The sequence below is a fragment of the Schistocerca serialis genome, chromosome 7, assembly GCF_023864345.2.
Source record: "Schistocerca serialis cubense isolate TAMUIC-IGC-003099 chromosome 7, iqSchSeri2.2, whole genome shotgun sequence".
Taxonomy (NCBI): Eukaryota; Metazoa; Arthropoda; class Insecta; order Orthoptera; family Acrididae; genus Schistocerca; species Schistocerca serialis.
This window is the reverse complement of record NC_064644.1, coordinates 393,450,150-393,463,541: the sequence shown is the minus strand read 5'-3', so window position 1 is coordinate 393,463,541 and position 13,392 is coordinate 393,450,150. Positions and strand designations below refer to the sequence as shown.

Sequence of the window (13,392 nt, the reverse complement as noted above, 5' to 3'; positions counted from 1 at the left end):
AATGACTATTTCGGTCAAGTAACGAAAATGCTAAGTAAATACATTAGCTCTGCCCCAACAGTTGTGTTAGTTGTATTTTCAATTTTACAGAGTTATCAACTTAAAAATAGTTTTTTTATGCACTGGGTCTCTTGAAGCATTCAAAACGGTTTAATCCACCAGCTTTGCACACGTACTGTATATCGGACACCCCTGACATATCATTCTTCAGTTTACTTTCTGTACAATAAGATGCGAATGAAAGTGAAAAGAACCTACCCTAGTACACAGAGTCTTTTTGCTAACAACGTAACTGGTGGCATCAGTCGGTGGAAACACCAAAATGCTTTCAGCAGGAATGTAACTGCGCGCACCACTGTCCCGAGGTACTTTGAAAACGCGCTTAGGGGACCATTAGCTAACTATGAAAGATTATATCAGAGAGAAGGCCATGGACGAAAGTGAAAATACGATCTGGAAGCGTAAGACTCGGTTTTTCCATCGAGACGTTAACACGAAATCAGCGCCACGGTGAGTGAGAATTTTCTGTTATATCTGCAGCGCCGCTGTAGCACTCATTTTGTGTCATTTTAAAACGTTTCGGATGTTTGCCGTAACATTAGCCATTTGAGACAACTGCTATAAAATCTTACAGTTCCCTAATTATCGTCCCATCTCCGGAGAATACTGTCACTCAAATTTATCCACGTGAGATTTTATGCACTATTCCAGACGATTTTGGTTTCCATTTAATGAAAACTATTTCTCCACTTTTAATGCCCAAAAATCATACATAAACTACTGGCCATTAAATTTGCTACACCACGAAGATGACGTGCTACAGACGCGAAATTTAACCGACAGGAAGAAGATGCTGTGATATGCAAATGATTAGCTTTTCAGAGCATTCACACAAGGCTGGCGCCGGTGGCGACACCTACAACGTGCTCACATGAGGAAAGTTTCCAACCGATTTCTCATACACAAACAGCAGTTGACTGGCGTTGCCTAGCGAAACGTTGTTCTGATGCCTCGTGTAAGGAGGAGAAATGCGTACCATCACGTTTCCGACTATGATAAAAGTCAGATTGTAGCCTATAGCGATTGCGGTTTATCGTATCGCGGCAATGATGCTTGCGTTAGTCGAGATCCAATAACTGTTAGCATAATATGGAATCGGTGGGTTCAGGAGGGTAATACGGAACACCGTGCTGGATCCCAACGGCCTATCACTAGCAGTCGAGATGACAGCCATCTTATCCGCATGGATGTAACGGATCGTGCAGGCACGTCTCGATCCCTGAGTCAACAGATGGGGACATTTGCAAGACAACAAACATCTGCACGAACAGTTCGACGACGTTCGCAGCAGCATGGACTACCAGCTAGGAGACCATGGTTGCGGCTACCCTTGACGCTGCATCACAGACAGGAACGCGTGCGATGGTGTAATCAACGACGAACCTGGGTGCACGAATGGGAAAACGTCATTTTTTTGGATGAATCCAGGTTCTGTTTACAGCATCATGATGGTCGCATCCGTGTTTGGCGAGATCGCGGTGAACGCACATTGGAAGCGTGTATTCGTCATCGCCATACTGGCGTATCAGCCGGCGTAATGGTATGGGGTGCCATTGGTTACACGTGTCGGTCACCTCTTGTTCACATTGACGGCACTTTGAACAGTGGACGTTACATTTCAGATGTGTTACGACCCGTGGCTCTACCCTTCATTCCATCCCAGCGAAACTCTAAATTTCAGCAGGATATTGTTTCATGAAGTAACTGGCAGTTACAAGATATCGTTTTGGTCACATAACATTAAAGGCTAAAGGTAATCTAAGTCACATGAAATAATCAGAACGCACGGGCTATAATAAATGTGACAGACACATTCTTAAGAAATACACAAATCTTATATTTCATAAATTTCTTTAATAGTGTGATATTTTAAACAGTTATTGTAGCGTAATAACTATATTTAGCAATTCACGTAAAAACCTGTAAAACTGCCCATTCAGAACTAATACTAAAAGAAGCATGAGCATAAAATTAGTACTACACATAAGAAAAAGTTTTTTGATGGATATAACTACACTACAACACTACAACTAAAACGCTTCAATGCAACCTTCTAAATATAATATGGCAATTCAGTGGAGAGTCCGATGAAACAAATTTATTTCCTGCATCGCTGTACGGAGCAGAGTTTGTAGAACATTGGTTACGATTTCCAATTTACGTTACAGTTATCCGGTCTTTTTCTAAAGGGTAATATGTCAATGCTCCTGAAAATCCAGCGAAGAAACGATTCCAGTCATGCAAAATGAAATTTCGACAAGCTCGACAAGGAGAGCGCATGTGTTGTCTTCCTGAAATGTTAGCTCAAGAAGGTCCCGAGAAAGATTGTAGAATTATTTTCGTCAGTAATTATCGAGTCATTGCAACTGATAATCATTGTATTGCTATTGGTAATATAAGCAATTGAAAACACATGAGAGAAAATTGTAGTCAGGTGCTTAGCGTCTCTGACTAACTAAGCAAAGTTCCCGGTTTTGATAACCAGTGACAGTCTCATAATTTGAGAATGTCAGAATTAGGTTCCACCCAGCTTCGGAAGGTTGAATACCGAGACACTTGAGTAAACTAGTTACGGAACAGACAAGCAAGCTGTCACACTTTCGTCAAATCTAAAGATTTGAAGGACGACTGTCGTACTCAGTTAAAGCATTCCGAAGAGTCTGTAGACCCACATCGGTCGTGTAATACTAAGAATTTGGAGCAATCATAAAGCCGAAGTTTTGTTTGTACATGAAATTACATTGTGCGCATGGCATTACTTCTTTCTGTTCCTACTACCAGAAAACCACCTCACGCTGCCATTTAATAAGGAAATCTACAATGTAATTAGGAATTCGATGTAAAATACAAGCTGTTACTTGTCACGTATACATATAGCATTAATCTAGAAAAAACTGAAGTAAAGTGTTTCTAAAAGACTACAGCACCGACCGGAAATCGAACTTCAACCAATCACACCTGTAGTTCTGACATTTACACACGGAGACAAACCAGGTACATATTGCACCCACCAAACCTAACAAGAGAGACGCGTAAGGCTAAGCTACCTGTTGCTGGCCCGCACGATATTAGAGGCATCCATACGCCAACGACCGTTGTTTAAGAAAAAAGATGGTAAATCTAATTAGCATGGGAGGCTTCTCTCGAGTGAGAGACCGGTCTTTCCCGTCTCTTCTACATACACACACGTATACAAATAAGGAGAAGTCAAATGAAAACGAGACAAACGGAAACAAAGTAAGTAAACTGTTTATTATTTCAAAAGTGACAGCCGGAACTGTTTGAAAATTTTTCCCGCTGTGAAACAAGACGGTGAATGCCCTCAAGAAAAAATGTTTGCTGTTGACTTTGGGAGCACGATTTTACCCAGGTGTGCACCTCTTCGTCCGAAGCAAATCGATGGCCACGATTCTTCAGGGCCACAGAGTATGAAAGTCGCATGGGAAGAGTTCGGGGCTGTGTGGAGGTTCCGGAAGGGCCCTGAGGCTGTCGAGTCTGTTCCGACTACGCTGCAGGCGTTTCGCTGGGAAGCCCTTACACATCCTCCATTCAGTCCCGAACACTGCCCTTGCGATTTCCATATTTTTGGAGCCCTGAAGAAAGACGTTCATTGCCGTCGATTTGCTTCTGACGAAGAGATGCACGCCCAGTTACAATCATGATTCCGTTGGCAACCGCAAACATTTTCCGATGAGGGAACTGACCGTTTTGTCTCACAATGAGATAAATGTGTTAACAGTTACAGTGATTACTTTCGAAATATTAAACTATTCACGTATTTTTTCATCTACTTTTTATCACTTAACACTATATATACTCAAACACGTGGATTTTAAAAAAAATATGCAGGAGCTCTATGCTTTTACCAGTAACAACAATGGTTACAGCAGTATTTTGGTAATAGCACGGATTATTCCATGTTGTGTCTCCTACATTCTTGTATCCTTCTTCTCTTCTCCCCCCCAGCACCTCCCTCCACCCACAACCCCTCCTCCTCCTCTCTCTCTCTCTCTCTCTCTCTCTCTTTCTCTCGTTCTTTCTCTCTCCTTTCACCCCTACCTCCCACTGTGCATTTCTCTGTCCTTCCTTTCGTCCCTCCCTTCATCTGTCCTTACTTACCTCTCTCCCATCCTGCCACCCTCTTTCCTTCATTTTCTCTCTCCCTTCCTCCCTCCACCTATCCTTCTTTCTCTCTCTCCCTTCCTCCCTACATCCCTGTCTCATTTCCTTCCTCTCTGAATTTATCCTTCCTTAACCCTCTCCCATCCTGCCTCACTCTTCCGTTCCTTTCTTCTCTCTCTTCCTCCCTCCCTCTCCCCCACCCCTTCCTTCCTCCCTCCCTACACCCCTACCTTTTTTCCTTCTTCCTTTCCTCTTTCCCCCTCACCATTCCTCCCTCCCAGCTTCCTCCTCTCTTTCCCTCCACCTCTCCTCTCTCTGTTCTTACCTCCATCCCTCCTCCCTCCCTCACTTTCTAGTTTTTTCGTTCCTCTCTCTCTCTTTCTCTCTCTACCTCCATCCCTCTTTTCTCGTGCACCTTCATCTCTCCTTTCCCGCTGTCCTCCTTTTCGCCATAAGAATTCGAAATCTAAGATTTCTAACAGACCAGTTCAGTGCTCCAGAAATAACAGGGGTTGTTGTTTGGAAAGCCAAAAGTTAGGAGAAAGACATCCTCCTCACTAAATGCTATTGTTTTCTTTTAAAGTACCAGTATATGCAACAAACTATAATGTGATGCAACTGTCTCCGCCGTATATCCCACGAACAATATGACGTAGATTAGTGCAGTACAGAATCTCCGTTCGAGAGTGGGACAGGAAGTGGAGGGGGTACTTGGTACCTCCGCTCACGCACTCTACCCTAGTTTGCGGTGTATTTATGCGGATGCAGAGAAGACCAGCGGCCGTATTGACAGCTGGCCGCCACTGTGATCGCACCGGTAGTAAACAGTTTACGGTGGCGAGCTGTTGATGTGCGTGCGGCTTCCAAGGTATGGTGTCGGCAGGACAGGTGACGTCAGCACGTGCATGACCCGTGTCAAGGCCGCAGCGCCGGGTCGCCGCTGACCGCCGCCCACGGGGATCGATACGGGAGCCGGCCACCGCAAAAAAAGGAAGAGTGGGGCTGATGGCCGGCAGCGCTCAGCCCCCTGATGGAGTCCAGCCCAAGGAGCTGGGCCGCGCAGCTCCCAGATGTGCCCACACATTGCCCTCAGTGCTCGTGCCCGCCCCCAGGGCCGCGAATCTACTTTCCTGGGGAATACGACGGACAAACAAAGTACAGTTCTGAGCCATTAGGGATGCACAGTACACTGCACGCTCAGCTGCATTGCATTGCATTGACGTGGTATTGAATCAAAACTCACGTGGGGGTACTGAACCCGATCTTTCGTTGAGAATGCAAGGTGTGGTGTGTTTCTTGAAAATTTCGTCGCTGGTAGAACACTCCATCATCTTTCGGGCGTGCATCCATGACAGCAATATCTCTTCTTCTGAAATTTCGGCTAATGACCATAAGTATTGAAACATACTGCATCTAAGGCGGGCACTATCGAATCTGAAGGAAGAAAGATAAGAGTTTTAACATTCTGTCTCCGATACGGTCATTAGAGACAGTGCACAAGCTCGGATTACGAAACGATGGGAAGGAAGTCGATGATGCACTACACGCCGGAAGCGGCTACAAGGGTAGCGGAGAACGTGTGGAGTGCACATGTGGTTTTTTTAGGTTAGAGAATTCCCTCCCTAGGTCCGACAAGACGCCTCCTGAGACGCGGCAAGGTAGGAGTAGGCAAAATGCAACAGGGAATAACAATATTAATGTGCTAATAGTAAACTGCAGGAGCGTCTATAGAAAGGTCCCAGAACTACTCTCATTAATAAACGGTCACAATGCCCATATAGTGCTAGGGACAGAAAGTTGGCTGAAAAAATGGTTCAAATGGCCCTGAGCACTATGGGACTCAACTGCTGTGGTCATAAGTCCCCTAGAACTTAGAACTACTTAAACCTAACTAACCTAAGGACATCACACACATCCATGCCCGAGGCAGGATTCGAACCTGCGACCGTAGTGGTCGTGCGGTTCCAGACTGTAGCGCCTTTAACCGCTCGGCTACTCCGGCCGGCAGTTGGCTGAAACCAGACGTAAACAGTAATGAAATCCTAAACTCAGATTGGAATGTATACCGCAGATACAGGCTGGACAGTGAAGGAGGAGGCGTGTTTATAGCGATAAGAAGTGCAATAGTATCGAAGGAAATTGACGGAAATCCGAAATGTGAAATAATTTGGGTGAAGGTCACGGTTAAAGCAGGCTCAGACATGGTAATTGGATGTCTCTATAGGCCCCCTGGCTCAGCAGCTGCTGTGGCTGAGCACCTGAAGGATAATTTGGAAAATATTTCGAGTAGATTTCCCCACCATGTTATAGTTCTGGGTGGGGATTTTAATTTGCCGGATATAGACTGGGAGACCCAAACGTTCATAACGGGTGGCAGCGACAAAGAATCCAGTGAAATTTTTTAAGTGCTTTATCTGAAAATTACCTTGAGCAGTTAAACAGAGAACCGACTCTTGGCGATAACATACTAGACCTTCTGGTGACAAACAGACCCGAACTATTTGAAACAGTTAACACAGAACAGGGAATCAGCGATCATAAAGCGGTTACTGCATCGATGATTTCAGCCGTAAATAGAAATATTAGAAAAGGTAGGAAGATTTTTCTGTTTAGCAAAAGTGACAAAAAGCAGATTACAGAGTACCTGACGGCTCAACACAAAAGTTTTGTCTTAAGTACAGATAGTGTTGAGGATCAGTGGACAAAGTTCAAGACCATCGTACAATATGCGTTAGATGAGTATGTGCCAAGTAAGGTCGTAAGAGATGGAAAAGAGCCACCGTGGTACAACAAACGAAGTTATTAAACTGCTGCGAAAGCAAAGGGAACTTCACAGCAAACATAAACATAGCCAAAGCCTTGCAGGCAAACAAAAATTACGCGAAGGGAAATGGAGTGTGATGAGGGCTATGCGAGAGGCGTTCAATGAATTTGAAAGTAAAGATCTATGAACTGACTTGGCAGAAAATCCTAAGAAATTTTGGTCATATGTCAAAGCGGTAGGTGGATCAAAACAAAATGTCCAGACACTCTGTGACCAAAATGGTACTGAAACATAGGACGACAGGCTAAAGGCCGAAATACTAAATGTCTTTTTCCAAAGCTGTTTCACAGAGGAAGACTGCACTGTAGTTCCTTCTCTAGATTGTCGTACAGACGACAAAATGGTAGATATCGAAATAGACGACAGAGGGATAGAGAAACAATTAAAATCGCTTAAAAGAGGAAAGGTCGCTGGACCTGATGGGATACCAGTTCGATTTTATACAGAGTACGCGAAGGAACTTGTCCACTTCTTGCAGCGGTGTACCGTAGGTCTCTAGAAGAGCGTAACGTTCCAAAGGATTGGAAAAGGGCACAGGTCATCCCCGTTTTCAAGAAGGGACGTCGAACAAATGTGCAGAACTACAGACCTATATCTCTAACGTCGATCAGTTGCAGAATTTTGGAACACGTATTATGTTCGAGTATGACTTTTCTGGAGACTAGAAATCTACTCTGTAGGAATCAGCATGGGTTTCGAAAAAGACGGTCGTGTGAAACCTAGCTCGCGCCATTCGTCCACGAGACTCAGAGAGCCATAGACACGGGTTCACAGGTAGATGCCGTGTTTCTTGACTTCCGCAAGGTGTTCGATACAGTTTCCCATAGTCGTTTAATGAACAAAGCAAGAGCATATGGACTATCAGACCAATTGTGTGATCGGGTTGAAGAGTTCCTGGATAACAGAACGCAGCATGTCATTCTCAATGGAGAGAAGTCTTCCGAAGTGTGATTTCAGGTGTGCCACAGGGGAGTGTCGTAGGACCGTTGCTATTCACAATATACATAAATGACCTTGTGGATGACATCGGAAGTTCACTGAGGCTTTTGGCAGATGATGCTGTGGTGTGTCGAGAGGTTGTAACAATGGAAAATTGTACAGAAATGCAGGAGGATCTGCAGCGAATTGACGCATGGTGCAGGGAATGGCAATTGAATCTCAATGTAGACAAGTGTAATGTGCTGAGAATACATAGAAAGATAGTTCCCTTATCATTTAGCTACAAAATAGCAGGTCAGCAACTGGAAGCAGTTAATTCCATAAATTATCTGGGAGTACGCATTATGAGTGATTTAAAATGGAATGATCATATAAAGTCGATCGTCGGTAAAGCAGGTGCCAGCCTGAGATTCATTGGAGGAATCCTAAGGAAATGCAATCCGAAAACAAAGGAAGTAGGTTACAGTACGCTTGTTCGCCCACTGCTTGAATACTGCTCAACAGTGTGGGATCAGATGGGTTGATGGAAGAGATACAGAAGATCCAACGGAGAGCAGCGCGCTTCGTTACAGGATCATTTAGTAATCGCGAAAGCGTTACCGAGATGATAGATAAACTCCAGTAGAAGACTCTGCAGGAGAAACGCTCAGTAGCTCGGTATGGGCTTTTGTTAAAGTTTCGAGAACATACCTTCAGCGAAGAGTCAAGCAGTATATTGCTCCCTCCTACGTATATCTCGCGGTGAGACCATGAGGATAAAATCAGAGAGACTAGAGCCCACACAGAAGCATACCGGCAATCCTTCTTTCCGCGAACAATACGAGACTGGAATAGAAGGGAGAACCGATAGAGGTACTCAAGGTACCCTCCGCCACACACCGTCAGGTGGCTTGCGGAGTATGGATGTAGATGTAGATGTAGATGTAGATGTAGATGCTCTGTTCAAAAGAACCATCCCGATATTTGCCTTGAGCGATTTAGGAATATTACTGAAAACCTACATCTGGATGTCTAAAAGGGTATTTGAACCGTCGACCTCCAGAATACGATTGCCAGAGACGGGAACTGCATGTATTACTACCTCCTCTAGAAGTCGATATCAATGGAATAGAACCGTGTCAATGTTAAAAGAATGTGTTGTAACAAGCTAATTTTGTCCATAACCAGAATTCGAACCCAGACATGGTGCTAATCGCGAGCAGTCGCTTTAAGCAATCAGACCAATCAAGTGCGCTTCGAGGACCGGCCCAGATGTTCAATGTTACTACTGTTTTACCACATTTTTTAACAACCAACTGGAGATTATGTCTTTGGTGGTGGTTATTGGTATGTTTAAGGGGGACTAAACAGCGAAGGTCATCAGTCCCCCATTATGTCTTTGAAAACAGCATGAACAGAGGAGAGGATATGATGGAAGAAGGCAGCTTACTCTCACGTAGTGAAGTACATGGACTGAATTAGATCCTCTGAAATTTCTGAGTGGCATTGAATATTAGCGTAATTCTGGGGATGTGTTCGTACGTCCCCGTTGGTTCAACTTACCTCCGCGCGATCTGGTCTCGCATCTCAAATGGTTCAAGTGGCTCTAAGCACTATGGGACTTAACATCTGAGGTCATCAGTCCCTAGACTTAGAACCACTTAAACCTAACTAACCTAAGGACATCACACAAAGCCATGCCCCAGGCAGGATTCGAACCTGCGACCGTAGTAGCAGCGCTGTTCCGGACTGAAGTGCCTAGAACCACTCGGCCACGTCGGCCGGCTATGAAAAGCGTCAGTTTGTTCCCCCATCTCAAGTTTGCACAAATTTTCACATGCCATAAAAACCATACCAATGTGCGAAAGTAACTGTCTGCTATGTTTACACAACTAACAGCTGAACCGATTTCTATGAAACTCGGTATGGAGATATCTTGAACCCTGGCGTAGCGCTCCTTTGGAAAGTATATATATATATATATATATATATATATATATATATATATATATATATATATATATATATATATATATAAAAATTGACGCCTAAGAGGATTAGGTGAAGTAAGGGTCATCTCTTTTTACATCAGTGAACATAAACCATGACAAAAATTATTTAATTTGTTGCATGATGTACAGCTACGTCAATACCACGACGCATACAAGAACTCTCGTGCCACGCCCCACGTACTGCTCGGTGCTGCCCTTGTCGTTCTGTTGAGCGAGTGACGGGTGGGTAGGCACACATCACGAGCCTGTCCCCCCGAACACGTAGACGTGTCAGGGCAGCTGACGTCACTGCACGAACAACAGCCTACTTGCTCGCAATCACTCATCGTAACAGAGCTATTAATATGCAAGAGTAGCTACTGGTAAGAGCTACTATTTATTATATTGCACGTTCAGTGCAAATGAACAAATTTCTCTTCAATCCATTTTATTCATTAATTCTTCTGTTCATTCATTCGTTTATCACGTCCTGTCGATCCCACTTAGAGGACAAGTAACCAGTCAACATACGTGCTAACAAAAAATAAGGAAATCGCAGAAACTTAATCCATTTATCGCATTAGCAGTACTATTACTATAATATTACTGCATTTGAAATAAACTGTTTCGACATTTGTTAGTAGTGTTCATGTTTATTGTAGTTAAATGTAAACAAATACGTTAGAAGAAAGGCTGCTGCCTCCACAGTTATAGTAGACAGTCGATGTTGACCTGCTATTGGTAGCTTAATAGTTGTTTGATTATAACAGCATTTTAAAAAGGAAATAGTTACCAGCACCTGTAAATACTGAGTCATGCACCTTTAGAACAAACGCTGCCACTTGTCATAACTTTTTAATCCTTCAAGTTATGTGTTCAGATAATTTTTAGTTCGCTTTTGAACATGTAGGAGTACCCAATTTCTTGCTTTGTATTTGATCGGAGATTGTTGAATATCTTACTATCAGAATATTTAACTCCACTTTGAACTTTAGACAGGGAGGCAAAGTTTAAAAAAATGGTTCAAATGGCTCTGAGCACTATGGGACATAACATCTATGGTCATCAGTCCCGTAGAACTTAGAACTACTTAAACCTAACTAACCTGAGGACATCACACAACACCCAGTCATCACGAGGCAGAGAAAATCCCTGACCCCGCCGGGAATCGGACCCGGGAACCCGGGCGTGGGAAGCGAGAACGCTACCGCACGACCACGAGCTGCGGACGAGGCAAAGTTAACCTGTATGTTCGCCACTACATGATTTACACATGAGATTATATTTCGTTGATTTCATTCTCATCGAGTCTATTCATTCCATGTCAGTGCAAAAAAAAAAAAAAAAAAAAAAAAAAAAAAAAAAAAAAAAAAGTTCAAATGGCTCTAAACTCTATGGGACTTAACATCTGAGGTCATCAGTCCCTTAGACTTAGAACTACTTAAACCTAACTAACCTAGGGGCATCACACACATCCATGCCCGAGGCAGGATTCAAACCTGCGAGCGTAGCAGCAGCGCGGTTCCGGACTGAAGCGTCTAGAACCGCTCGGCCACAACGGCCGGCCCATGTCAGTGCACTTAGTTAAAATGTTACATCTGTTCTTAGTTCGATACAGAAGTTATCAGATTACAGAATACAACATATCCACCGGAGTCACTCGTTCAAAGCACTGCGACAGTAACTTGAATTAAAAGCATGAACCACTGGGTCGCCGGCCGTGGTGGCCGAGCGGTTCTAGGCGCTACAGTCCGGAACCGCGGTACTGCTATGGTCGCAGGTTCGAACCCTGCCTCGGGCATGGATGTGTGTGATGTTCAAAATGGTTCAAATGGCTCTGAGCACTATGGGACTTAACTTCTGAGGTCATCAGTCCCCTAGAACTTAGAACTACTTAAACGTAACTAACCTAAGGACGTCACACACATCCACGCCCGAGGCAGGATTCGAACCTGCGACCGTAGCGGTCGCGCGGTTCCAGACTGTAGCACCTAGCACCGCTCGGCCACTTTGGCCGGCTGTGTGTGATGTCCTTAGGTTAGTTAGGTTTAAGTAGTTCTACGTCTAGGGGACTGATGACCTCAGATGTTAAGTCCCACAGTGCTTAGAGCCATTTGAACTACTGGGTTACAGACCTATGAGAAGAATAAGGCTTCAAATTAAGCTAAGCTACGTGGAATTCCTACATAAAAGGCACCTGACCCGAAAGTTATAAAAGTTGTGGCTTGAGCGTTGTTCCTTCGACGTGCTGTTAGGCGCCTGTCAGACGGTAACGCAACAGCAAACAGATGAACAGCTAGCCTGCCGTCGCTAATTGGGGAGCTCGATTTGCAGACACGGACGCGTCGCGTGGTACACAGCGCGCGTGCTCAGCTGCCGTCAGCGAACAGGACGCCGTTGCGGCAAAGGCAGGCCAGGCGTCGCTTCTCTCTCTGTCTCTCGCGCTCTCTGTGTGTGTGTGTGTGTGTGTGTGTGTGTGTGTGTGTGTGTGTGTGTTTTACTACCGAGTGTAGACACAGCAGCACCGAACTCAAAGGGGTCGGCATTTGGCAGATGCAGAAGTAGAGCAGTGACAGCAATTTTGGAAACGAACCACCCAACAAAAGTATGTTGCCCGCCAAGGGGTCGACTAAGGGTCACACGCCAGTGATAAACCCCAAAGCGAAGGATTTATTTACTCTGACAACAACCAAGCCACAAAAGGATTCTACAAAATAACCCAGCACATTGCCTCGTTTTTCATGGCGACCTACAAATGTAGTACTGTACACTGTTACAGTGGCCTTATTGGCCAAATATATTTTCAGAAATACAAAATTAGTAAAATTATTAATTTCTCCTATCAAACTACTAGTTTTCTATAACGTTCTGGTTGTCTCAGATGCCACGGTTTTAGTAAGTACTTCAGTCTTTCAGGTAGTTTGATCACGTATCTCATTCCGTACTGCCTCTCATCAGCAGGTCTGGAGCCAACCCCAATCCCCAGAACTACGTATACTAGGAGCGTCTTACACCCACGTAACTATCTTCTTCCTATAAGTCATACGATTCCCAAGTTTAGATGAAATTGACAGGCCGGCCGCGGTGGTCTAGCGGTTCTAGGCGCTCAGTCCGGAACCGCGCGACTGCTACGGTCGCAGGTTCGAATCCTGCCTTGGGAATGGATGTGTGTGATGTTCTTAGGTTAGTTAGGTTTAAGTAGCTCTAAGTTCAAGGGGACTGATGACCACAGATGTTAAGTCCTATAGTGCCCAGAGCCATTTGAAATTGACATGCACACAATTATCTGTTTTTATATATACAATCTTCGTAAGGAACTCGAAATGTGGATTTAAATCGTTTGCAGTCACTCCTCAGATATCTATGGCAGATGAACGCTGTTAGCACGAAGTCATTCACAGGCAAGTAGCGTAAACAGAAGAGATATGAAAGACGCTGCTCGAACAAATTAGAATTCGTGCTCAGCACACACACAAT

At 44.4% G+C, this 13,392-nt stretch overlaps 1 protein-coding gene across 1 annotated transcript in view; it reads right to left on the bottom strand.

Annotated features, from left to right (window-relative positions):
- Nucleotides 1–13,392, bottom strand: part of LOC126413329 (uncharacterized) — a 590,439-nt gene that overhangs the window by 144,897 nt on the left and 432,150 nt on the right. The gene's annotated exons all lie outside the window — the stretch shown is intronic.